The 23,252-nt window shown below is 52.5% G+C and overlaps 1 protein-coding gene and 1 long non-coding RNA gene across 16 annotated transcripts in view; one reads left to right on the forward strand and one right to left on the reverse strand.

The window, feature by feature from the left end:
- Nucleotides 1-23,252, reverse strand: part of GLIS1 (GLIS family zinc finger 1) — a 237,716-nt gene that overhangs the window by 186,269 nt on the left and 28,195 nt on the right. Inside the window, exon 1 of one of the 10 annotated variants that reach the window (XM_054236264.2) lies at nt 476-554. The exons of the other annotated variants lie outside the window; for them this stretch is intronic. The gene's annotated coding sequence lies outside the window, so the exon portion shown is untranslated. Of the gene's footprint in view, nt 1-475; nt 555-23,252 lie in introns of those variants that run through there. 10 annotated transcript variants of the gene reach the window in all.
- LOC144577002 (uncharacterized) lies at nt 1,881-6,501 on the forward strand. Of its 6 annotated transcripts, XR_013520092.1 has the most exons (5): nt 1,881-1,966; nt 3,548-3,661; nt 4,098-4,258; nt 4,538-4,657; nt 5,210-6,499. It is a non-coding gene; the product is annotated as an uncharacterized LOC144577002 (long non-coding RNA). The 6 variants fall into 6 exon arrangements; XR_013520095.1 differs by having other exon boundaries at nt 4,098-4,657; nt 5,215-6,501; XR_013520091.1 differs by lacking the exon at nt 5,210-6,499 and having other exon boundaries at nt 1,881-2,284; nt 4,538-5,192.

Below are 23,252 nucleotides of genomic sequence, written 5' to 3' on the forward strand. Positions count from 1 at the left end.
CTGGTTCTTCCCCAGCTGTGTGGCTTCAGGGAATTGGCTCTGTCCAGATAAGCGAATCCACTCTGCCTAGTCCTGAACTGGAAACAGAGAACACAGAGAGTCACACTGCCATCAAGAGACTCACGGGAGGGGAGACAAGCCAGAGCCCTGGGGTGGTGGGGACTCAGAGGAGACACCTGACCTGGGCTGGAAGTCAGGGAAGGCTTCCTGAAGGAGGTGCTGGCAAAGTTCTGGGAGGGAAACAAAAGAAAGAAGAGGATGGGGAGGCATTTCCTCCAGCAAACAGGCCATGAGCAAGCAGGTAAAGGTCAAAGGCAACAAGGCGGGTTGTTGGCATAACCTCTGCCAATGCCCAGCTCACAGGAGCAGTCCCCATCCAGGGGCCACAGAGAAGGGGACTAGATAGCACACAGCTGACCCTCCATGCTGCCACACACCCCTGCACCTTCAGTCCCATCGGAGCCTTCGGACATACCATTCCTTGTGGCCACCCTGCCGCGGAGGACCACGTCCCCAGAGCGCCGTGGTGTCTGCGCAGCCAGGCGCGATCTGTTATTATCCCCGTCAGCGCTGCCAGCCTGTGTACATTCCTCCGTAATGAGTCTGACCTCCTCGGCAATGTTTAATCAGAGCCTAATCGACCCTGGCTTTGATCTGCTGCATTTTCTGCAAAAACCCTGGTACCTGATTTTTACAATCTGATTAGCAGGCCTGCTCTCCGAAGCCAAAATTACCTTGAGTTGCAGAGATCCCTGCTGAGTTCTTTGTGTTTTTTCCCCTCTCTTCCAACAAGTTATTTCCTGAGACAACTGTCACTTCCCTCCTTGCCTGTGACTGTCTCCCTCATCCTCAGCTTTCACATCCAGCCAGTCCTCAGGTCTCAAATAGTGGGTCCTAACCCATCCCCTCCTCTCCCCAGTGGCTTCAGCGCTGGCCACCACCCCGCAGCCAGAACTGTTGAGAGCCGCTGCCACTGTGCGGAGCCATCTGGCCTCAGGAACTGTTCCCTGCTGAGCCCTCCAGCCGGGCCAGTGGCCAGCCCCACCTCGTATTCCCCCCACTCTATCTGCTGCACGGGTTCCCGCCCTCCCCTCTGCCCAGGCCCTTCATCTAGTTCCCTCTCTCCTCTTTCACCAGGCTGCACTCTGGCCCCTCTCCACTCCCACATCCGTGATACCTGCTGCCCACCTTGGTCACTGTTCCTTCCATCTCTCCCACCAGACTGCAAAGCCCCTTTAGGAGGTGTCTCTCTCTCATGCTCCACTGTTACCCCAGGGAGCAGAGCAATGACTGCCCTGAAGCTGGGTACTCAGAAAATGAGGGTGAAAGGAAGATTCCCTTGCAGTCCATTCTGGAGGCAGCACACTGCCAAGTCAGACCTTGGCCCTTCTTATCTTTCAGCTCCACACAGCACAATTCTCCTCTCCAGCTCAGCCTGCTCCACTTTCTGCCAGGCCCCTGGCCTCTCCCATGGAGGACATGGCTTTGTTCTCATCCGCAGTGCTTTTTCCCTCCAGAGTGGGAATGCAAGGTGGGAAAGAGAGCAGAAGTCCCTGTGAGCACAGGAAAATGGTCCTTGCTTGGTTGGTGGCAGACCCTGAGCCAAGCCCTGAAGGTACAGAGGAATCAGATCCTCTCCCTCTCCTTGGGAAGCTCACAGCCTGTAGGGGAGGCAGTGAGGGGAGCAGATAAACTGGAACACAGGGAAAACAGTGTTTTCTCTGCTCAGGGAAACTGACTCTGCTTGAAAGAGACAGGAAGGAGTCTAAGAGGGAGCATCTGAGTTGGGTTTGAGAGAGAAATAGGAGCTCTCTAGCCAAGAAAAGAGTGACCACACAATGGCACAGAAGCATGAGAACATAGGCAGGTTCAGAGGGCAGGAAATGTTCCGGGGGCCTGAGTGGAGGTGGGAGTGGGGCAGTAAGTTTGCTGTGGCCAGATCATGAAAGGAGACCATGCTAGGAAGGTAGGACTGTGGCCTGCAGGATCACCGTGTCCATCGCCTGACTGAACTTCCTGAAAGTGTGGAGCACTTTCTTTGCCCTGATACACAGTGGATTCCAGAGCTGTTTACAGGAGGCTCCCAGAGCTACTCCACTGCCAGTGAGACCACTGAAGCTCAGAGAGGCCAAGTGACTTGGGCGAGGTCACACAGCCTCCAAGGGGCAGAGTGTGGACTGGAACCCAGAATCTCCTGAAGTTAAGGAAAGGTTTTCCCAGGATGGAGGCAAATGAGAGAATCACGGTGGGAGCAGAACCAGAGCCAGGCAGGAGAGCTTGACTTGTAAGGGGTTGCTCGCCTCTTGGGCAGAGGAGGAGGGAAGTACTCCCCAGCTCCAAGGCCTTTTATACCCTGCAAGGCACCACCTGCCCACCTGGGTCTCTCAGACATTTGTGGGGGGTGGGGGGTGGGCAGTGGAAGGAAAGATCCAGTCTCCTGAGGGCTTCCCATGGAGTTCTTTCACTAATTATCTACTCCCAGTCATTCCAAGGAGACTCTGAGGCAACATCTATCCCCTGGTCCAACCAGCCAGCCCAGCTTCATCAAGCCTGTGTCGGCCCTTGCAGTTTAGCCCCTTGCGGAAAACCCGAGTACATCCTCGCTCTCCTCACCCTGTGAGGTCCAGGGAGCTTCCTGAAGGGCCCCCTGCTGTTGAGCGGTTCTGTGTGTTCTCTTCCTCAAGCCACACAGCTTGCTTAAATGCCATGGGTCCCCCCAGCTAGAAAGGGGCAGCACCAGGTCAAAGCCCCCACCACCCAGCACCCAGCCAGGATCTTACCATCTGGACACCTCCTTCACGAGGGGAAGGATGGTGGGCAGGAGTCCTGGCTAATGCGGGTTCCAGTTAACCGGGAGTCACGGGATGTTCTCAGCCCCAGGCTCCCATGTGACCAGGGGACAGTGACAACTGCTCCCACTTGTACAGGCTCCCAGGCACAGGGCCTGACCTCCCTGAGTCTCTCACCCCAACTCAGGAGCTGGTGGCATCACCACATCATAGATAAGGAAGAGTCCTAGATGCAAGCATTCGGCTGTGCCCCTAGCCCCACCTCAAGCCCAGAGGACCCAGCCATCGGGATCACCATGCTGGGCTGTCTGGGCTGAGGAACCGGGGGCTGCCCTGCTAGAGGCCAGACTGGCCCTACCCCAGTGTGTTTCCTGCTCAGCAGGCTCTGGCCCTGCGTGTGGCGCGCTGACACCCGCTCCTTCCCTGATTCGAGTGAGCACCTCACCAGACTCTCATTCACTTCTGTTTTCTCTGCAAACATCCCACGGGCCCGCCGCTCCCTCCTGTGCCCAGGAATGCGAGTGTGGGCTCACGGGGGATAAATCCGTCTGAGTCTCTATTTTGACTAGTCCCTATAAAATGTGCTGTGAGCAATTTGCAGGGAAAGGTGGGGAAAAGGGAAGAGGTGGCGGGTGGAGGGGCTCTCCCTCATGCAGATGTGCAGTCCTGCTGAGCCAAGGACTAGGGACTAGACCCAGTCCCCCAGAAACTGTGCCGCCTTTCCCGCCACCCTCTCTGCTCTCCTGCATGTTTCTTAGTGCCCAGGCCAAATGCCCCCGCCTCCACAAAGACCTCCCTGTTTCCGACTGGGAACTACGATGCCCTTCCCGAGCCTCCACAGCACGGTCCTGCTCCTGGCCTCATGCTGACAGGTGAATGACTGCCTTGCTTTCCCCATGAAGCCCTGAGCTCCTCCAGGGCAGGCCCACAGCACCTGTATGATGCCATCTAAAAGAAGAGGCGCTCAGGGAACAGCTGCTGAATAAGCACTGTTTTTAAATTGGTTTATGTGTGGGGGGGATGTTTTCTGGAGAAAACCAGAAAATCCGTCAGAAAAATCCTAAAAGGGCTGTACTACTCGTTTTTAAATTTTTGCTGAGTGCCTGATCTTGCCCAATGGAAGAGAATTCATTTGGGGGCACCTTGGGGAGCCTGCTGACAGAATCCATGAAGGTCCAAGAGTAGCGCAGAGGTGCCGGCCACACCCCAGGCTGGGCTCCAGGCCAGGCAAGGCTGGGGAGGAAACTGTCATGGTAGTCTTTGAACTCCGGGGTCCACCTTCTTCCTCAAGCCCTCTGCTTTCAGCAGCACTCTGTGGATGGCTGAGCACTTTCTCCAGGTCGTTTGATGGTCTCCTTACACTCCACCCTCACAGAGTGGGCAGGTTAAGAGACCAGGCCAAAGGTGGACCTCAACACCCATTCAACAGGCGTTTCAAAGAGAGATGTGGAGAGTTTCAAGTCAGACCAGTAAGTGCTGTGATGGGGCAAAGCAAGGGGGCAGTGGGTATGCAGAGGAGCCACGGCCCAGTCAGAGTGAAGGAGGCCTCAGGAGAGGCTTTACAGAGGCGCCACCTGTCTGGGCAGGACTCACAGCAGCTGCCCTCCTTCCCCAGGTAAGAGGCATTTACCCCGGCTGGCCTCTGGCTCCAGCCCTCTCTCCTTGTTCCGGTCCTCCCTCCTGGCTGCAGCCCTCCACTGTCTACCAAGTTGACCTGCCTTTTGAGCTTCCTATATCTTCCCACCCAGAAACATCCTGAGCTGAGAGCCAGCCAGACCAGAGCAAGTGACCACCGAGATGGGGAGTCCCAGCAAGGCCTGCACTGTGACCTTTCTGCCTGAAAACAGTGGAAGACAAGCACTCAAGAGGTCTTCATTCTCAACACTTAGCCCAAACAGACTTACTTCTCCATTTAGCCACAGGCAGTACCAATGCCCTGTGTCACGCTGAGCAAACCCTGCCCCTCTCTGGGCCTACAATAACAGCCTGAGGCCAGACCTCTCCTCTCCAGGAGCATAGCATCTGTGATATGTTACCCTACCCCACCCCCGCCATCCAGGCCCCTCTGAGAGGCATCTCAGCACCCATTACTGGCCTCAGCAGATGAGGGCCCAGGAGCTCAGCCTGTTCCTCGGGCCCTGGCCCTCACTAGCCTTCACTTGCTCACAGGTGCCCTTCAGAGTCCGTTTATCCCCGCCACTCTGCACCTCTGGGCTACATGTAGTAAGTGGAATGCCATTCCCCTTCCTATCAGGCCAACGCAAGCCCATATCTTCCCAAAGGAAGCTCTCTCACACCTATACTGGGCTCCCTGACCCTGAGTCACACTGTATGGCCATTATCTGATACCCAGCAGCCTGCCCCTTCTGCTGTGAGCTCCCTGAGTCAGGCCTGAAGCTGATTTATCTCTGGGTCCCCAGCATAGGCTAGAAAGGGTGAAGAACATGAATCAAACATCAGCTGCACGTGCACAGTGAGGGCATCAGGCCAGGGAGCATCACCGCCCAGCGACACTCGGCACCATGGCACCACATCTTCAGGGCCACAGGCAGGGATGGCTCACCACATCAGGCTCCACTGCCCCCACAGCACACAATGGGGAAAGGGTCCGCTCCAAGGCCCTCCCTCTTGAAGACCTGTGCTGCAGAACACAGCTGGGATGGCTTCCACTGGTCTCCTATGAGACATGGCAGGGGCTCCTACAGGAACCAAATCTCAAATGGCCTCTGCCTGAACTGGCCGCCAAACGGTCATGTAGAGGCTGGAGAGAGGACATTTTAACACCACAGCACCTCTTCGCCTCAACATCTGCATCTGGAAATGGACATGACAGAACAAACAGGACACTGTGGCACAGGCTGCGCCGTCCAGCACCACTCAGAGAGCCAGGGCTATCTCTCCTTCCCTCAGTCGTCCAGAGAAGCAGGCAGGGCGGCAGTGATCAACCCCTGTTTATGGCTGGGAAAATGAGACTCAGGAGGCAGGACATTTGAACTGGCCTAAAAGACAGAGAAGGAGGAAAGGGCATTCTGGCAGAGGGGCTGGTATCCCTGGAAACAGGCAGTGATGTCGATGCCAGAACTGTCCAAGGGTGTGGCTGGAGCAACAATAATAAAAACCAGGTGCCACCCCAACCACTCTGCATGAATCTAGACATGTAATCCTCTAACAACCCCCTGAGGTGGGTACAATTATGTCCTCCTTTTTACAACTGGGACATCTGAAGCACAAGTAACCGTCCAAGGTTACCCAGCTAGCAGTGAAGGAGCAGAGATGAAGCAAACCCAGGCTCCAGGGCCTGCATTCCTCCTCAAGCACGTGTCCACACTGCCTCTCAGAAAGGAAGGGAGAGGCTGGGCGCTGTGGCTCACGCCTGTAATCCCAACACTTTGGGAGGCTGAGTCGGGAGGATCACTCAAGGCCAGAAGTTCAAGACCAGTCTGGGCAACACAGCAATATCTCTGTCTCTACAAAAAAATTTTTTAAAACCCAGCCAGGCATGGTGGTTACACATCTGTAGTCCCAGATACTCAGGGGGCTGAGGTGGGAGGATCACTTGAGGACAGGAGTTCGAGGCTGCAGTGAGTTACGATCACACCACTGCACTCCAGCCTGGGCAATAGAGTGAGACCTGTCTCTTAAAAAAAATTTTTTTTAAAGGAAGGGAGTCAATGAAAGCCCCCATTCAGTAGTGCCTGGCCCTTAATTAATATCTGATGAGTAAATAAGTGGATGGATGAACAGAGAGTCTCGGCATCTCACCCTACCTGTGGTATTAGCTCCCTGCTCTGCAGCCCTCACACCATGGCTGGGACCACTTAGCCCCACAGCTCTCTTCCCACCCCCAGGCTCTGTTTCCAGCAGGGAGATCTGAGAGGGTCCTACTGAGCTCCAAGTGAGGCATGCAGGGCAGCTACTAGTCCTACGGTGACCTCAGCCCCACCTACAAGCTCCTGCCCCGCAGGGCTCACCACACCCTTGCCACCAAACCACACTGTGGTCAGGCTTGCTCTGGCCCTGCCTTTGTCTCCCTGGCTGCAGGCCCCTGCCTCTGATCACTCAGTCCAGCTCCTGAACTAACTCCATCCCCCGCCCCCACCCAGCTGGTGGGTCCCCACATGCCCCAAATTTACCATTCCTCACTGCCAGCTTCTAGCCAAAGCCCTCCAAAAACTCACTCCCACCTAGGCCAGGGTACCCACTGCCACTCACAATAGGGCTCATAGCCCCCCTGTGTCCCTTCCCAGCTGCACTTACAGTGGGGCTTTAATGACCAAGCCCAGCCTCTCTCACCACTTGCTGCCCACAGACCCCAGCCCTGCTCATCTTATCATCCTCTCTCCTGCCACCACAGGAGCCATACGTGAACCTAAATCCATGTTTCTCAAAGTCTGACCTTTTGTCTGCTGCCCACAGAATCTTGGGCCCACCTGAACTCCATGAGCAGAATCACTGGAGATGAAGCCTGGGAGGACCCTGGGCCCAGGATCCCAGATTCACATGGTCTGGGAGGGGCTGAACCCCCTGCTTCTCCATGCTCCCCGACATCTATGAGCTCCTCCACCCCTGCTCCTCCTCCATCCCCTCTCCCTCTCCCAACAACCTCCTCCTCCCCTGGAGCTTCTACACCTTTTCCACCAGCCACTCCCTGCAGCCACTCAGCCAGCATCAAATCATACACTGGCTGAGCTTCGGATTTGCTAATAAAGAGTCCTTCATTTCTGCACAGCTCCACCTTACTGAATTTGCAGTTTCTCTAAATGGCCTCTATATTCCTTTCACGGCCAATACTAACCTGCCTTCTACCCCCACTCCAACCCAGAGTCACACCCACCCAGCATGACCAGCTTCCACAGTTAAACCAGCTCTGCCCCAGCATCTGCATCTCTGAAAGCACAGAGAGATGTATATTACCGTTACTCTAGTCCCACCATAGGCAGCAGCAAGGCCCATTTGGACAGGGGTCAGGGTGGAAGAGGGAAATCCACACCAGTAATCTGACCTGGGGACGGGGCCTGGCAATTTCACACTCGGCCTGTGCCCCACTCTGCAGTTCTTTATCTCTGTTAAATACCTGACCCCTCAAACTGCCTCCCTTTTTCCTAACACAAGCTTTCTTTTCCTTCTCATCCAACTTCTCTTTTCCCCCATTTAAAGAGAGAAGGATTTGAAAAGCTATTTCTAAAACTACCATAGAACAATAAAGCCCCTTTTGAACTAAGCACACCATGTAATGAGGCTTAAACTCACTGCCAGATTCAGCATCCTGAAGTTCAACCCTATGTCATATCCTTGCTCAAAAGACCTCCATGGCTCCCCACTGCCTGAAGAATAAAAGGACTCGACACGACCATAAAACAACAATTGGTATCCAATGTACTTGACATGTCCATGGAAAGAATGTAGTAATAACATGAAAGACATAACCATAACAATAAACATAGCTAGCAATTACTGAGCACTTACTATGTGCTTTATACATGTTAACACATGACCCTACAGGGGTGCAGCTGGGGGAGGGACACAGCCAGAGTAGAAGTGGGGGACCCTGGCCCATGTGGGAGTGAGTTTTTGGAGGGCTTGGATAGAAGCTGGCTGTGAAGAAGGGAAATTGGGGAAACCCAGACCATCCCAGCTCGGGCCCGCTTTCTCCCCACATGCTTGCCCACGGCCTCTGCAGGCCCAGTGCTCTGGATGGTGGGCACTGCCACCCTAGCAAACCCCAAAGTCTTCTAGGAACCCACTCAGTCTTCACTGGCTGGACTAGCCTATCTGTCAATGGACTCCCAAGGACCCATCCTGTCCCCAGAAGCAGCTCTAGAGCCATTCTCTATCCCTCTACATCCATAGCCGTCCTTTCCAAGAGAAGGTATGTCCCTCACAAGCGTTCAGCACTTCCCAGTGTCAGAGTGCGTCATGGAGACCTGGTATTAACCCAGAGAAAGGAGCAGGGCCGAGTACATTCCACTCTACAGACAAGGACATCATCGTGGCACCGTATGTTCCAGGCATTGTTTCATAATTTAATCCTCCCTGCAGCCCCCTCTGAGATTACTATTATCCCTCTTTTACAGATGAGGAAACTGAGGCAGAGATGGGCTATGACTTGCCATGGCCCCATGTCAACTCAGTGGCAGGACTTGAACCCAAGTCTCCCTGGTGGCCATCTGTCTCTGGAGGCCACCACTGTGGCCAACAACCTCAGAAGATCCATCTTCTCTGCTGCTGACCATCTCAAACCTTCTGGACACCCAGCCCTGGAGGGCAGACATCTGGCCAAGTGCTTAAGATGGTTCTCAGCAGCCCCTGGGGCCAGAGGCCAGAACTGCTAAGTCTGGCTCTGGAGTGTTCCCTCAGCCACCCCATCCCATCCTGGTCCCACAGCGCCCCAGCCAGAGCTGCCCCCCCAACGCAGCCTCTCACCCCTGCCCATAGATCCAAATTTCCATTCCCTCAGCAGCATGAGCTCAGTGGGGAGGAAGGCAATCTGATTACAAGCAGTCCTGGCCTCGGGGTCGCTAAGGGTGTGGGCATCATAAAGCAGGCACCCTGGCGGCGCTGAGGAGGGGAGGGAATGGTGCAGGAAGCCTGGGATATCGAGGCCAGGCTCTGTTACCACCGCCCCGGGTGGCCTCCTGAGCCTCAGTGCCCCCACCTGGAAAGCGTGTCTTTTAATCCATCGCTGCCTTACCTAACCCTCCAAACGGCTATGCCACTCAGTGACCTCGATGAGAAGATGCTTTGGGAGATAGGAAACATGACGTAGACATGAGGAGCCTGTGTCATCACAGTCACACTGAGCAAGCTTTCCCCAAGCACCTGCCCAGCCAGGCCTGGTGGTGGGCACTGGGCTCACGGAGAGGAGGAAACACGGTCCTGGGCCCCAAGGTCTACTGCCTGGTAGGGGAGACGGTTGAAGGGCAGCCACCACACAGGAGCCCGGTGCTATGTGGAGGGACACTCTATGGACTGCAGGGTCCCCAAGAAAGGGCTCTGGCCCAATCTGAGGTCAGGACTGGTCTAGAATGGCCCTGAATTAGTTTGAGAGACCAGCAGGGGTTGGCCAAATGGAGGGGGTGGGCCCTCTAGGTGAGAAACAGCAGGGGTTAAGCCATTTATCCCTTTAGACATGGGGCACTCGGGGAGGGGTGACAAGGAGAGAAGACATCGGCAAAGCACACAGTACACAGTAGGTGCTCAGAACACGGTTGTTCTCTTCCCCTCCCCATACCTCACCCTGTGGACTCAAGACCAAGTTTATACCTCCTCACTCTCTTTCTGTGAGCCGGCTGACCCTGGCAGGGGCCCTTTCTGCCTTCACTTCTCAGTGGGCTGCACCCAGTGTCCCTGCTGGCCCAGGAAAGCCCTGCTGACCTGACCTCCTGGGCACCTAGCTGGGTCCAGCCCTTGAATTAAGCTCCTGTGGAGGGGGCCTGCTGAGGTAGCAGCACCCCCACCCCAGGAAGAAAGCCCAAGCGGGACAGACACCGCTGCCAGGATCCCAGCTCCACCTCCTACAGGCTGTGTGCCTGGGGCAAGCTGCTCAAGTGCTCACCTGGGACTTGGGGTAGAAGGAGTTATTATCAACTGGGCTACATGAGGCGTACAGTGCAGTCCTGCACACACACCAGCAGGAGCTAAATTCTCACCATCAAAGTAGATTGACGCTGCCTCAAAAAACCCGGGCTGTAGGGTCACTTAGTAAGTATGAAATGTGCAGGACAATGGTGCTGGTATAGAAGGGCGGCAGAAGACGTGGGTGGCTATGATCGTGCCTGCGAACAGCCACTGCACTCCAGCCTGGGCAGCACACTGAGACCCCCATCTCTCTATATATATGTACGTGTGTGTATGTGTATATGTGTGTGTGTGTGTCTACACACTACTTCCCCAGACACTAGGGATCAGGGCCATGCGGTTCCTTGTGCTTATAAGGGGCTCCTAATAAGTCAGGGAAAGCAAGTCCGTGAAAACATTATAATCCACAGTAGGCCCACATCTGTTTAAAAAGCCGTGTGTGTGTGTGTGTGTGTGTGTGTGTGTGTGTAATGAAGCCCTGCAGGCTGACAGCTGGGGTGGGGGTGGGTTGAGGAAGAAGAAAGCCCCCAGGCTCTGCTGCTCTCAGCTAGTCTGGACTGTGCAGCCCAAATCCCCAGTTATGTGACTACAGGTCATCATCTCACCTCAGGAACTTGCAGCTCCCATGTGTAAAAGGGGAGTGAGGGGCCTCCAAGGTCAGAGTGCAAGTCCAAGGCGAGGATGTGCACGAAACCCAAACTGGCAGTGAAGCGTGAAGGGGCAGCACCAGACAAGCAGAGGTCAAGGGGAGTCCCCTCCAGGCTGGGTAAGTTGAAGACCTAACCAGAAGAAGGTGGCAGTCGGGGCACTACGACAGTGACTTGTCTGTCCTCAGCCAGCCAACTGGGAAGGCAGGCACCCATCTCACTGGTGCCACAACTGTCAGGTTAGTGGCAGGCACCAAGCAGTGAATGTCCAGCACAGCAGAGGGCTTAGCCCAGCCCTGGGCCGCTTCCCTCCACCCTGTGTCCTGGGAGGCCCCAGGTCCAGTTCAGGAAGGCAGGAGGGGCACGAGGTGGTAGACAAGAGCTTGGAACCCAGAGTCAGAACAAAGGAGGGGATATGGCCTGGAGAAGTGTGCCTCACTGGGACACAAACACTGGATTTTACTGAGCACCTACTGAATACAAGGGTATTCTATTTACATACAGTGTTTCATTTAGCTCTAGCAACTACTGGTAGAAATGAAAACTCTTCAACTGCTAAGACGGATTAAGCAATGCAGCTGAGACTCCTCATCTTAGGAGAGGCTCAGGTCTGCCCAACCCAGAGGCCGGGGGCCTTCCTGGCCCTCTTTGGCCCTAGCCGTGCGTGCCAGAGCATCTCCTGAGAACTTGGGCAGACTCGTGGGCAACTTGAGGTCAGGAGGCTGCACTCCAGGCCAGAGATGTCTCCAACACACGAAACCCCCAGGGCTGCCCCGCTCCCAACAGTCACCCCTGCTTTATAAGGTGGGACAATTCTGAGGGTTTCCTCCCCTCAGGGAGCCGGTGAGCTCCAAGCGGTTAATGCTTTGCTCAGCACAGGCTTGAGTTTAATAAAACCAGAAGCAGCTAATGGCTAACAATAAAAAATAATATTTTTCCTTCAAGCAATTAAATTGTAATATAGATCTCACTAATTCCTTCCTGTTCTTTCCCTTGAGATCTCAGATCAAGCACCAGAAGAAATAAATTATGCATCACTATTCCCCACTTGAAATTCAAGTTTTAAGGAATCCAAGGGGGAAATATTGCCTCCTTCATTAAGGCAGAAATCTGGGGGTTTTTATGGAGGTTTCATATAACAAGTCACCTTTCTGCAAACACGGGATCCACGATCCAGACCCATCTTAAAGATAGATAAATTCACCACTTGCCCTTTCTCCAAGAAACCACAGTGTGTGAAAATTAATCTTACCAAAGCATGGCTCAAAACTCTCTATGGCCCCCTCTATCTAGGGGAAAATAAATAAAACTCCCGCTACCCCCACCCTACCCAGCCATGCTCATGAAGCCTTCCAACCTTACTTCTCCCCATCCCTCCACATGCCCTTCCATGCAGCCAAGTGGAGCTCACTGCTGTCCTCACATGTGCCGTCTGCTTTCCCACCTCTGTGCCTGGAATTCCCTTCCCTCAAGGGCCCACCTCCCACACTGAGCCTTGCCTGCCTCCCCCAGAGGAATAGGCCATCATCCACTCTGGGAACTCCTGCAGAACTCTGTCTCTTAAAGACTTTCAGCATTCGATCCTGGCTGACAGCCTCTTGAGACAGCTGTGTGAGCCTGGGAACAGAACACCTTCCATGTGGCATCCCCATGCAGCTCCTCTGGAGATGCCCCTTCACTGTGCCTAGCGTGGTGACCAGTATCTTATAGGAGTGTGTCCACATTCACTGGGTGGATTCACAAATTCAATAACCCCTGAGGACTACTTCTCTCAAGACCACGGGAGGGAGCTGTGAGGAGGAAGGACAAGAACTTTTGGACATTGCCTGGATAGCAGGAAGTCGGTCACAGCAATGAACCCCAAAAATGACACAATAGCAGGCTCTGTAAAGAAAGTGGAGGAAAGAGAGCAAAACCAACATGAGCGGGTCACCCTGCCCAGAATCCTTCAGAGGCTCCCCCTGCCCACTGGCAGAGCTGGGACTTCCTTAGCTTGGCATTCAAGGCCCTTTGTGAGATTCTCACTCTGGTCCCAACTTTCACTTTCTATTCCAATTGCTGTGCACATGCAGTTCCTCCCCACCATTCTGCCTAAGGGACTTCTCTTCCTCCTTTAAAGCATGGTTTGGTGCCACTACCCCGATTCCACCCTCCTCCGGGAGCCACTGTCTGTTCTGGAGCCCCTTTTCCCCAGGCTGGGGTATTCCTGGGACAGGTTCAGGATGGGATCCACCCCAGCAGAGATCCAACCCCCGCTCAGGGCTTGGGAAGCATCCACAGAGCTAAACTACACAGCAGAGGAGGAAGGAGAAACAGGTCTTCTGGAAGGACCTACCCATCCATCACACTCCCTTCAGAGTCCAGCTAATATGTATTTAGCACATACTCAGTGCGGACACTGTCCTTCACACTTTTGCATATATCACCTCACCTCATCCTAGCAACAACCAGGAGGTAAGTGCTACTATGATTATTGCACAGATGAGGGAACAAAGGCACAGAGAGGTTAAGCAACTTACTAAAGTCACAGAGCCCATAGAGGTAGAACTGGGCTCAGAGCCAGTGGTTCTAACTGCTACAACCAACACTCTATGTAAAATATAAGGACCTATATTGGGGTGGGGACAGAGCAGAGTTATTCTAGCAACCAAAGCCCTCACGTTTGAAAACTTCTCTGTCTCCACATCAGTTTCCTGACATCTGCCCTCCTCTGTGCTGCCCAGGCCACCATTCCGAGGACTCCCCACCCCACCCACCCCATTGCCCCAGACCAGACAGCAAACAAACAGGAAACGATTAAAGAACCAACCAGAAAATCTCATAAACTCTCCCAGGAACACGCCCTCCCAGCTCCAGGGTGAGATTTCTGAGCTGGGAAAGACCTTAGTCCACAGCTCTGAAGACAAATGCAGCAGGCAACATCCCCTCGGAACGTACTCCAGAGGATGACGCAGACGGAGTTCCAGGCAGTGATTTTCCATCTGGGAGGCTTCCGAGTCCCTGATGTCAGCGAAAAGGAACAGGAGCCAACTCAAGCCTCTGCATCTATGTCCCCTCACTCTCCCCAGAAGGCAGCTTTTGCCCGAAGCCTTCCCCATCCCGAAGGCTTCCCCAGCCCAAAGCCTGGCTCCCGGAGGAGGGTGGAATCGGGGTAGTGGCACCAAACCATGCTTTAAAGGAGGAAGAGAAGTCCCTTAGGCAGAATGGTGGGGAGGAACTGCATGTGCACAGCAATTGGAATAGAAAGTTCTATCTCACTTAGGATGCAAAAAGCTGAGAGGAGGGCCAGCTGTGCTGCCCAGGTCATCCTCCCCCTCTGCCTTCCAAGCATGCGCCACTGCTTGTGGGTACTGGCCCTGCTTTCCCATCAGGGGTGAGGCATTTTTGAGTTCAGAACATCAGCCTTTGGCCAAGCCAGGAACCTCTGTTCAGCCCTGCCACCTGGGTCCTGGTAGACTGGGGCTGCTGCTAGAACAGAGCCACTTCCTGAAAGGCCCATGGGCAAGAGCTTCCAGCCAGGGATGCCCTCCAGACCTGCTGCCACCTCTCTACCAGGTTTTCCCCTCGTTTCCCTGCCATAAAAACTCAGCCCCTTCCACAGGCATGCCATTTCATGGTTTACGAGCCCCTCGACCTAGATTATCTCATCTGACCCTTGCCACAGCTCTGTGTGGGCAGCACTGAACCCCACTGAGGAAATGGGCTTGGAGACTGAAGTGACTTGCCCAAGGTCCCACAACTAATAATGACCATGAGAATCATGGCAGGGAACGAGAAAGCAAGTTCTCTGATGTCTCTTCTCATAAGGCATTACTTCCATCCTGAGGCCCCCACCCTCATGGCCTCAGCTAATCCTAATTACTTCCCAAAGCCCCATTTCCAAATACCATCAAATTGGGGGTTAGGGCTTCAACATATGAACTGGAGGAGATGTACAACCCTAAAGCACAGAGAGGTTGAGTGATTAACAAAAGGTCACACAGCCAGAAGAAGGGCTGGGATTCAAATCCAGGCTTCCCTGACCCAAAGTCAGGACTCCGAGCTGGGATGCCTCTATCAGGGGATGGCAGAGGCCACTACATGCTCAGCCACAGTCTCAGCCCACTGTCCCACGCCACTTCCAACAGGAATGTCTACAGTATGCAAGGCCCTCAGCCTGGAAGAACCAGTGGACAATGCAGTAGTCAGATGCTCCTGCTCTCGATGTGCCCCTGGGCCACTGCCAGCCCTCATCTCCCCCTCATCACAGCCCTGTGCCATAGAGTCTCTCCCTCTCCTTTCCTCCCTGTTTTCAGGTAAGGAAACCAAGACCTAGAGGGAGGGGCGGGAATGGGAGGGTACATGGCTTGGCAGGTCCAGAGCTCTGGGTTTCTTTCTGTGACAGCATCTGTGAAGTGCTTACATATCGGCCCAAGACAGGCTGTCAGGAAGGAAGGATGGAGGGTAACATGAACAAACGCGTGGCGTCTGCTTGTGTAAATGCATGGAGCACACGTGAGGGCAGGTCCCAGAGTGGGTGGAGGGGTCAGATCTGGCAGGAGTTTGGTCTTTTGCTCTTTTCTTTTTAAGAGTGGAAGATACAATTCACACAGCACAAGATTCGTCCTTTTAAAGTGCACGATTTAGTGGTTCTTACCATATTCAGGGAATTATACACCCATCACCACTATCTAACTCCACAACATTTTCATCACCCAAAAAGAAGCCCATACCCTTCAGCATTCACTCCCTCTTCCCCCTCCTCCCAGCCCCTGGCAACACTCATCTATTTTCTGTCTCCATAGATTTGCCTGTCCAGGACTTTTCATATAAATGGGACCTTCTGTGTCTGGCTTCTTTCACACAGCATAACATTTCCAAGGCTCATCTGTGTTGTAGGATGTCAGTACTTCATTACTTTTTATGGCTCAATAATATTCCATTGCACAGATATGCCACATTTTGTTTATCCATTCATCAGCTGAGAGACATTTAGGGTTGTTTCTAATTGTTGACTATGATGAATAATACTGCTATTAACATTTGGGTACAAATTTCATGTAGACATATGCTAATTCTCTTAGGTATAAACTTAGGAGTGTAGCTGCAGGGTCAAATGGTAACTATGTCAAACAGCAACCTTTCAAGGAATTACCAAACTGTTTTCCATAGCAAAGGTGCCTTACAGTCCCACCAGGAGTGTATAAGGATTCCAACTGTTTCACACCCTTGCCAACTCTTGTTACTGTCTTTTTTATGACACCCATTTTAGTGGGTGTGAAGTGCTGTTTCATTGTGGGTTAGGCAGGGCTCTGAACTCCTGACTCAGGGAATCTTCTTCCCCCAAGAAGAGGAAATTTAAGATTCAGAGTCTCCCAGAGCTCCTTGCTATCCAACACCCTTCTCTGCAGTCCAAGTCATGATGTACCAGGTACTGTTCTAAGTCCTATTGTGACCCCATTTTACAGATGCAGAAATTGAGGCATAAAAAGAAATGATTGCCTGAATGGTAAGTGGTAGAATCAGGGTTCAAATCCAAGCTAGAGTCTGGCTCCAGAGCCCTGGCTCTTAACCACCAGGACCTTCTGCCTCCTACGTGAAAAGAGACACTGCTGCAAATGCACTTTATTTGAAAATGAAAGAACTGGGCAGGGCGCGGTGGCTCCAGCCTGTAATCCCAGCACTTTGGGAGGTCAAGGAGGGAGGATCACTTGAAGTCTGGAGTTTGAGACCATCCTGCCCAACATGAAAAAACCCTGTCTCTACTAAACATACGAAAATCAGCCAGGTGTGGTGGCAGGTACCTGTGGTCTCAGCTACTCAGGAGGCTGAGGAAGAAGAATCACCTGAACCCAGGAGGTAGAGGTTGCATTGAGCTGAGCTTGCACCACTGCACTCCAGCCTGGGTGACAGAGCAAGACTCTGTCTCAAAAAAAAAAAAAAAAAAAAAAATCCAGCTTCTTCCACAGTCAGCCCAGGCCCAGAGCTGGCATTTAACAAATATTCACAGAAGGCAGGCTTCTCATGTCCCCTCCCTGCATTTGCCCATGTAGGTGACATTTATAGCAAATCCCTTTCTACTCTCACCATCACAGGCAGCAGGGTGCTGTGAGGTCAGAAGGGGCTACGGCTGAAACTCCAAGGTCAGTGCTCCTCCTCTTGCCAGTCTGCCTCTCCAGGAGGGTGCTGAGGCTTTCTCCTCACCTGTCAAATGGGGATAAGAACAGTACCTACTCATAGGGCAGTAGTGAAGAGCAGGTGAGTTGGCATACAGAAAGTGCTCAGAACAGTGCCAGGCGCAGGGCAAGCATGCAGTACACATCAGCACACATGAGCATGGAGGAGCCTCCCCTGGCGTCTGCCCCCAGTGTCAGGCAGGGGAGCTGTGGCCTGCTGGGGGAGGGTGGCAGGGATTCCCTGTTGGGCAGGAACAGGAGAGAGAGATGGCTGACCCGGAGCCACCTTGCCATAGGCCAGAGTGTTCCTGTCACTGCCCTGGGTCACACTCATCACAGCAACTTCAGATAGCAGGATGTGAGGGGAGGGGGCTGCTCTCCAGGGCAGGGGTTACTGCCACTTGACAGTCTGCCCTAAAACTCACTCCAGCCCAATTAATGAGGAACAACTGTGTCAGCAAGGTCTGCCTTGGACCTCAGTCACAGAAGACTCTGGCCACATTCTCTGCATGGCCATAAAACAAAGAGCCTACCCTGACCAGTCTGCTAACAACTGCCCACAGGCTTCAGGATCCTGTCCACAGAAGCGTGGCCTGCCCACAGGGCTGTGGGAGCATGGCACTGAAGACCACCATAGCCTGTCCTTTTGAGGGGGTTCTCCTACCGCCGAAAAGGCCTCTGCTGAGCACCATGGCATCAAGGCTCTTGTCTGCTCCACAGACCTTCTCTGGCTTCAAAGTCAGCCAGACCCAAACTCCTCAACCCCTGCTCTGCCACTCGCTGCATGGGCAAGCGACCTCAGCTCTTTTAGCCTCTGCTACGTTAGATATAAAATCTTACTCCATCCCTCCCTGGCAGGGCCCTGGTGGGAGCTGACGTTTACTGCAAGTGTGCTCTGTGTTTGCCACTGTTCTATGCATTTTCTATGTATTAATCCACTTGATTTTCACCCCCACCCTACAAAGTAGGTACTATTATTATCCCCATTTCACAGATGAGGAAACAGAGACAGAGAAGTATAAAGGAGAGTCATATATGGAGCACCTGGTACAGGCCCTGGCACCTAGAGCTGCTCAAAAAGCATGATTCAGGCTGGGTGTGGTGGCTCATGCCTGTAATCCCAACATTTTAAGAGGCTCAGGCAGGAGGATCATTTAAGGCCAGGAGTTTGAAACCAGCCTGGGCAACATAGCAAGACCCCACCTCTACAAAAAAAATTTTTTTTAATTAGTTAGGCATGGTGGTGCACTATATTCCTAGCTACTCAAGAGGCTGAGGCAGGAGGATAGTTTGAACCCAGGAGTTCAAGGTTATAGTGAGCTATGATCACACCACTGCACTCCAGCCTGGACAACAGAGACCCTGTCTCTACAAAAAAAAAAAAAAAAGTCCTCACTTTCCTGAATAGATTAAGGCAATAGGACAGCCCTTGACCCAAAGAGTCCACAGAGCAAACCAGTCTCCATGCAGCCCTCAACACAAACCTCCCAACCCAAGGCATTCAGAGCCCAGAGAAAGGTGCTCAGAATACTGCATGCCTGGGCTGGAAGGCTTTCCAGCCCCTCAATGGTAAAATGGGGCACAGGATGGGTCCGTCCATCACTGCACAGACCTTCAGTAGCCGCACAACTCAATGACCACATCCAGCAAGACACAGGGAAAGGCAAAGCACTCCTGATCCCTCCACAACCAAAACCGCACACATTTAAGCCTCTTAGATTTTCCTATTTTAATCAAGCCTAGCCCAGAGCAACATTCTTCAATAAGGGAGATTTGTTTAGCTTGTTCTGAGAATCAATGTTGCCTACTAAAGAAACAACTCTTCTCCCTCAGTGGTGTTTGTGCCTTTAAAGACGATATGTGGCCTTTAAAAAATCTTCTCTCCCCACTTGGAAGAAATGTTTGCCCACAGCCAATGGTGCAGAAATCCAGGTGCTCCCCTAGGACCTCCATGTCGGAAACAGCACCTTGGAACAGTACTTTCCACCGGTTCCCACCTGCTCACTGTCAGCACTACTTTCCACCCTTATAACAAATTCATGCCAGGAATAAGGCAGGCGTTAGCAATCCTGTCTTACAGATGGAGAAATCAAGGCACAGAGAGGGGAACTAACTTACCCAAGGACACACAGAATTAGTGGCAGGACAATTTGCTTGTTTGTTCAAGGAACTAGTCCCTGCCCTCTGGGGGTCTTTTAATTTAGTGGGCTCCCCACCTTGCACCACACAGCCCTGCCACCCTAGGTCTAGGTGAGCAGATGAACTGAAGTGAAGAAGCAGGAGGGAAGGGAAAAAAAGGGAGAGAAGGGGTGGGGAGGGGAGTTCATTTAGGACAGAGGGAGCTTGAGGAGCATACTGCTGTGTGAGCCAATTGCTTTCCATCTCAGGGAGCCCAGGGTCTCTCCAAGGGGAGCCAGAGGGCAGCCTGGCCTTCAGCGGGGCAGACTTGTTTAGCCCTGGCTCTGCGGGCTCTAGCAGCCCCAAACTGAGTAAGTCACTTCCTCTTCAAGCACTGGCTCATAGTGAGAGAGAGCAGAAGTTAAAGGAGGCGACAGCTCTCTGCAACCCTCCACAGGAGGCAGGGTGGTTGTTAGCAGCACTGAATTTACAGGGGCTGCAGCCTGCCAGCTGCTTTCACAGGCACCACCACATGGGAGGCAGAAAAGAGAGTCTCCTCCCCATTTTGCACATGAGCAAAGTGAGGCCAAGGGAGGAGAAATGAAGAGGGAGTGCTTGAACTCACACCTGTCCCCAGCACGCACCTAACAGAGCATTGGGCCAATGAGTGAAGAAGCCCTTTTGCTTCTCAGAGCTTTTCCTAGGCCTTATACTGCCTCCTGGGAAGATCTGGCAGATTCTAACTCAGTGTCAGGGCCCAGTCCAGAACCTCCACAGCTACCATCGCATTTGACTGCCACAGCTACTATGTATATCATATGAGGATGCCAAGGCCTGGAAGAGAGAGCCGCTGGCCCAAGGTACCCCCCAGGCAAGTGGCAGATCCAGCCAGAGGGTAAATCCAAGCTGGCTGACTCCAAAAGCAGCTTCCCCATCCCTACAGATTCCTTCCTCACTCTGCATCTAAATAAAAATGAGGTGGGCAAATCTCCAGGGAAATGGCAGGTGCTGATCAATCCAGGATCTTAGAGAAAGTCAATGTTTCCAAAAGCAAACTTTTCCTCCTGGGGAGTTGGAGCTGGAAGGAATCTCTCCTTCTCTCTTCTTTGCAGCCTGTGCTCCTATAAAACAACTGGGAAGCTAGTTAGAGGTCCTACTGAGACATTTTAAATATGAAAAGAAAATCCAATCTTGCTCCCGTTTGTTCTCAAGTCACCTACCACCAGGTGTCCAGAAAAGAAAAAAAAGGTGAGCCTTCTGGCTGTGGTCAGTCCTGGGTCAGCAGCCGCCACCCCCAGACTCCTTCTGAGACCACAGGAGGCAGAAGTAGGGAGGAAAGGGAAGAAGAGAGGTCAGGGGAGCCTTCCACCCCAAGCTGTTTCCATTTTTTATATTTACTCAAATCCCTTAATTAGCCTCCTCAGAAAGACTCCCAATTAGGCTAATCCTGCCACGGAGCTTTCCCATCAATGCTCCCAGGAAGTCCGAGGAAGGCCAAGGGAATACCCCAGGCCCTGATGCAGCAGTCTGCTAGGCCACCCCTTGCTGGCCATCTGCTGTCCCTGCACATCCCTCCAGAGCAGCTTCGGGAAAGGCTTTGGAATCACAAAGACTGGATTCTGCTGCCATTCCCTATGGGCAGTGGCCTTGAAAAGTACCTCAGTTTATCTGACAATAACATTAGTTAATGTACTCTGGAGCACACCTAAGGGATAGATATTATTATGCCCATTTTACAGGTGGCCAAGGAACCAAGGCTTAGTGAGGTTAAGTAATTTGCCCAGTGTCAAAGACAGTAAATGGCAGGGTGGGGACCTGGAAGCTTCCTACAAACTGCAGTCAGCATTCTTAAACCCATACCATTCTGACTCCCCTTCAAGATGTGAACAGCCTCAGAATTGTTAGGCTGACGGACTGGTCTCGGTAGGAAAGCACTTACATGACAGAGTCTGACACATAGTAGGTGCTCAAAAAAGACGTGTTCTTTTCCCTTTCCTTCTTCCTAGATGGTTGAGAGGAAGAGGGGCTCTTTCTGTCCTTCTTCAGACCTCTATGCAGCATAGGTCCCTAGCTGGGAAGTGGTGACAAACAGTCCCATCCCAGCAAAGGGACTGCCTGCCACCTTCAGTATTTTCTGCAACCAACTGAGAGGGTGACTCCACCTTCAAGGCCCCACTGCTTCCTTCTCTCTGAACCTGGCCTTTCAAAGGGGCTTTCATTTATCGGCCTTTAATGTCTCACATGATTTAATCGGAAACACGTGCCTTGTAAATATCGTCTGTCATGTTCCATTAGGTTCACAGGGAAAAGTACAAGTCAATAAACAAAGGTTGTAGCATAAATCTACCTTGAACACATAATACCTCAAATAAGAAAATCAAAACATGTGTGGCCTCTGACCCACAGAGTTTCACGAGCAGGAACTTGGGGTATCGTCAGAAACATTTCTAAATGTTCATAATTAATAGGGAAGCTGGGGCTGGTCTGTTTGCATGGTGCATGAAAAGCCCTTCAACAAAAGAATCCACCTCACCAGCACCTGTCAAATCACAAAGTGCTCCTAGCTGGACCAAAACCTAGATTTCTCCCCTGCAGAAAGACTTCTAGAGCCCCAGAAGCTTCTTTTTTTATTTTAAAAAAAAAAAAGGCACCCCCCCACCCCTTTTCCTCATGTGGGAGATGCAGAAAAGGATAATATGATAAAAGCCCTCCCCCTTCCTTCCAGGCCTCCTTGCCTGGCACCTTCCCAGGCTGTTTCGAAGATCTGAAATGGAGATGGGGGAGGGGGAGAAAGAAGATGAGGATGAGGTATGAGAAGTCACGCAACATAGAGTTCAGGTTCTGGCTGCCATTTAGGACCATGGGGCTGCTGTCTGTGACTTGTCTGATCCTCATCTAATAGGAAAGCAGTTAACAACAACATGTTCTATTGCAGGATTCCTGCTGTTAAAGAAATCAAAACACATCTGGCGCGGTGGCTCATGCCTATAATCCCAGCACTTTGGGAGGCCAGGGCGGGTGGATCACGAGGTCAGGAGTTCAGGACCAACCTGGCCAATATGGTGGACCTCTGTTGCAACTGAAAATACAAAAATTAGCCAGGCGTGGTGGTGGGCGCCTGTAGACCCAGCTACTTGGGAGGCTGAGGCAGGAGAATCACTTGAACCCGGGAGGTAAAGGTTGCAGTGAGCTGAGATTGCACCACTGCACTCCAGCCTGGGCAACAAAGTGAGAATCCATCAAAAAGAAAAAAAGAAAGAGAAAGAAAAAGAAGGAGGGAGGGAAGGAAGGAAGGAAGAAAGAGAGGGAGAGAGGGAGGGAGGGAGGGAGGGAGGGAGGGAGGGAGGGAGGGAGGGATGGAGGGAGGGAAAAGAAATTAAAACCATTTATTGATTTTTTTCCCCCAAAAGGAAATGAAAGTGGGCATTTACTATCTTACTTTTTGTACAGATGGGGTCTCACTATGCCTAGGCTGGTCTCAAACTCTTGGGCTCAGGGGATCCTCTCACCTCAGCCTCCCAAAATGCTGGGATTACATGTGTGAGCCACCATGTCTGGCCACCATTATTCATCTTAAATGAGGCACTGGATGAAGATGAGGCTCGTGTACCCCTAGTGTGTGCCCCACCCCAGGCTGGTGCTTTCAGACATGCAAAGCCACCCAAACTGGTGAAGCTCTCCCCAGAGCTCTGAAAGGAAAGCAAAGCTAAAGGCAGCTTGACAGAGTGCACTCAGTTTTCTTATTGGCTAAGTGGGGGTAGTGCTTCTTCCCTGACAGGATTGTCACAAGGATTATTACTCAAAATAGTATTAATATATTCAAGAACGCCACCATGAAATATAATATTACTATGCCTCCTCTTTTAATTAAATTCCTAGATCTCAGAGTCATGGTCCAGGAGATTCCGCAACTCATCTATTCCAACCCCTTCACTTTGTGGTTCTGGGACTGGGGCTCTGAGCGT

This window comes from Callithrix jacchus, chromosome 7 (assembly GCF_049354715.1).
Source record: "Callithrix jacchus isolate 240 chromosome 7, calJac240_pri, whole genome shotgun sequence".
Classification (NCBI taxonomy): Eukaryota; Metazoa; Chordata; class Mammalia; order Primates; family Cebidae; genus Callithrix; species Callithrix jacchus.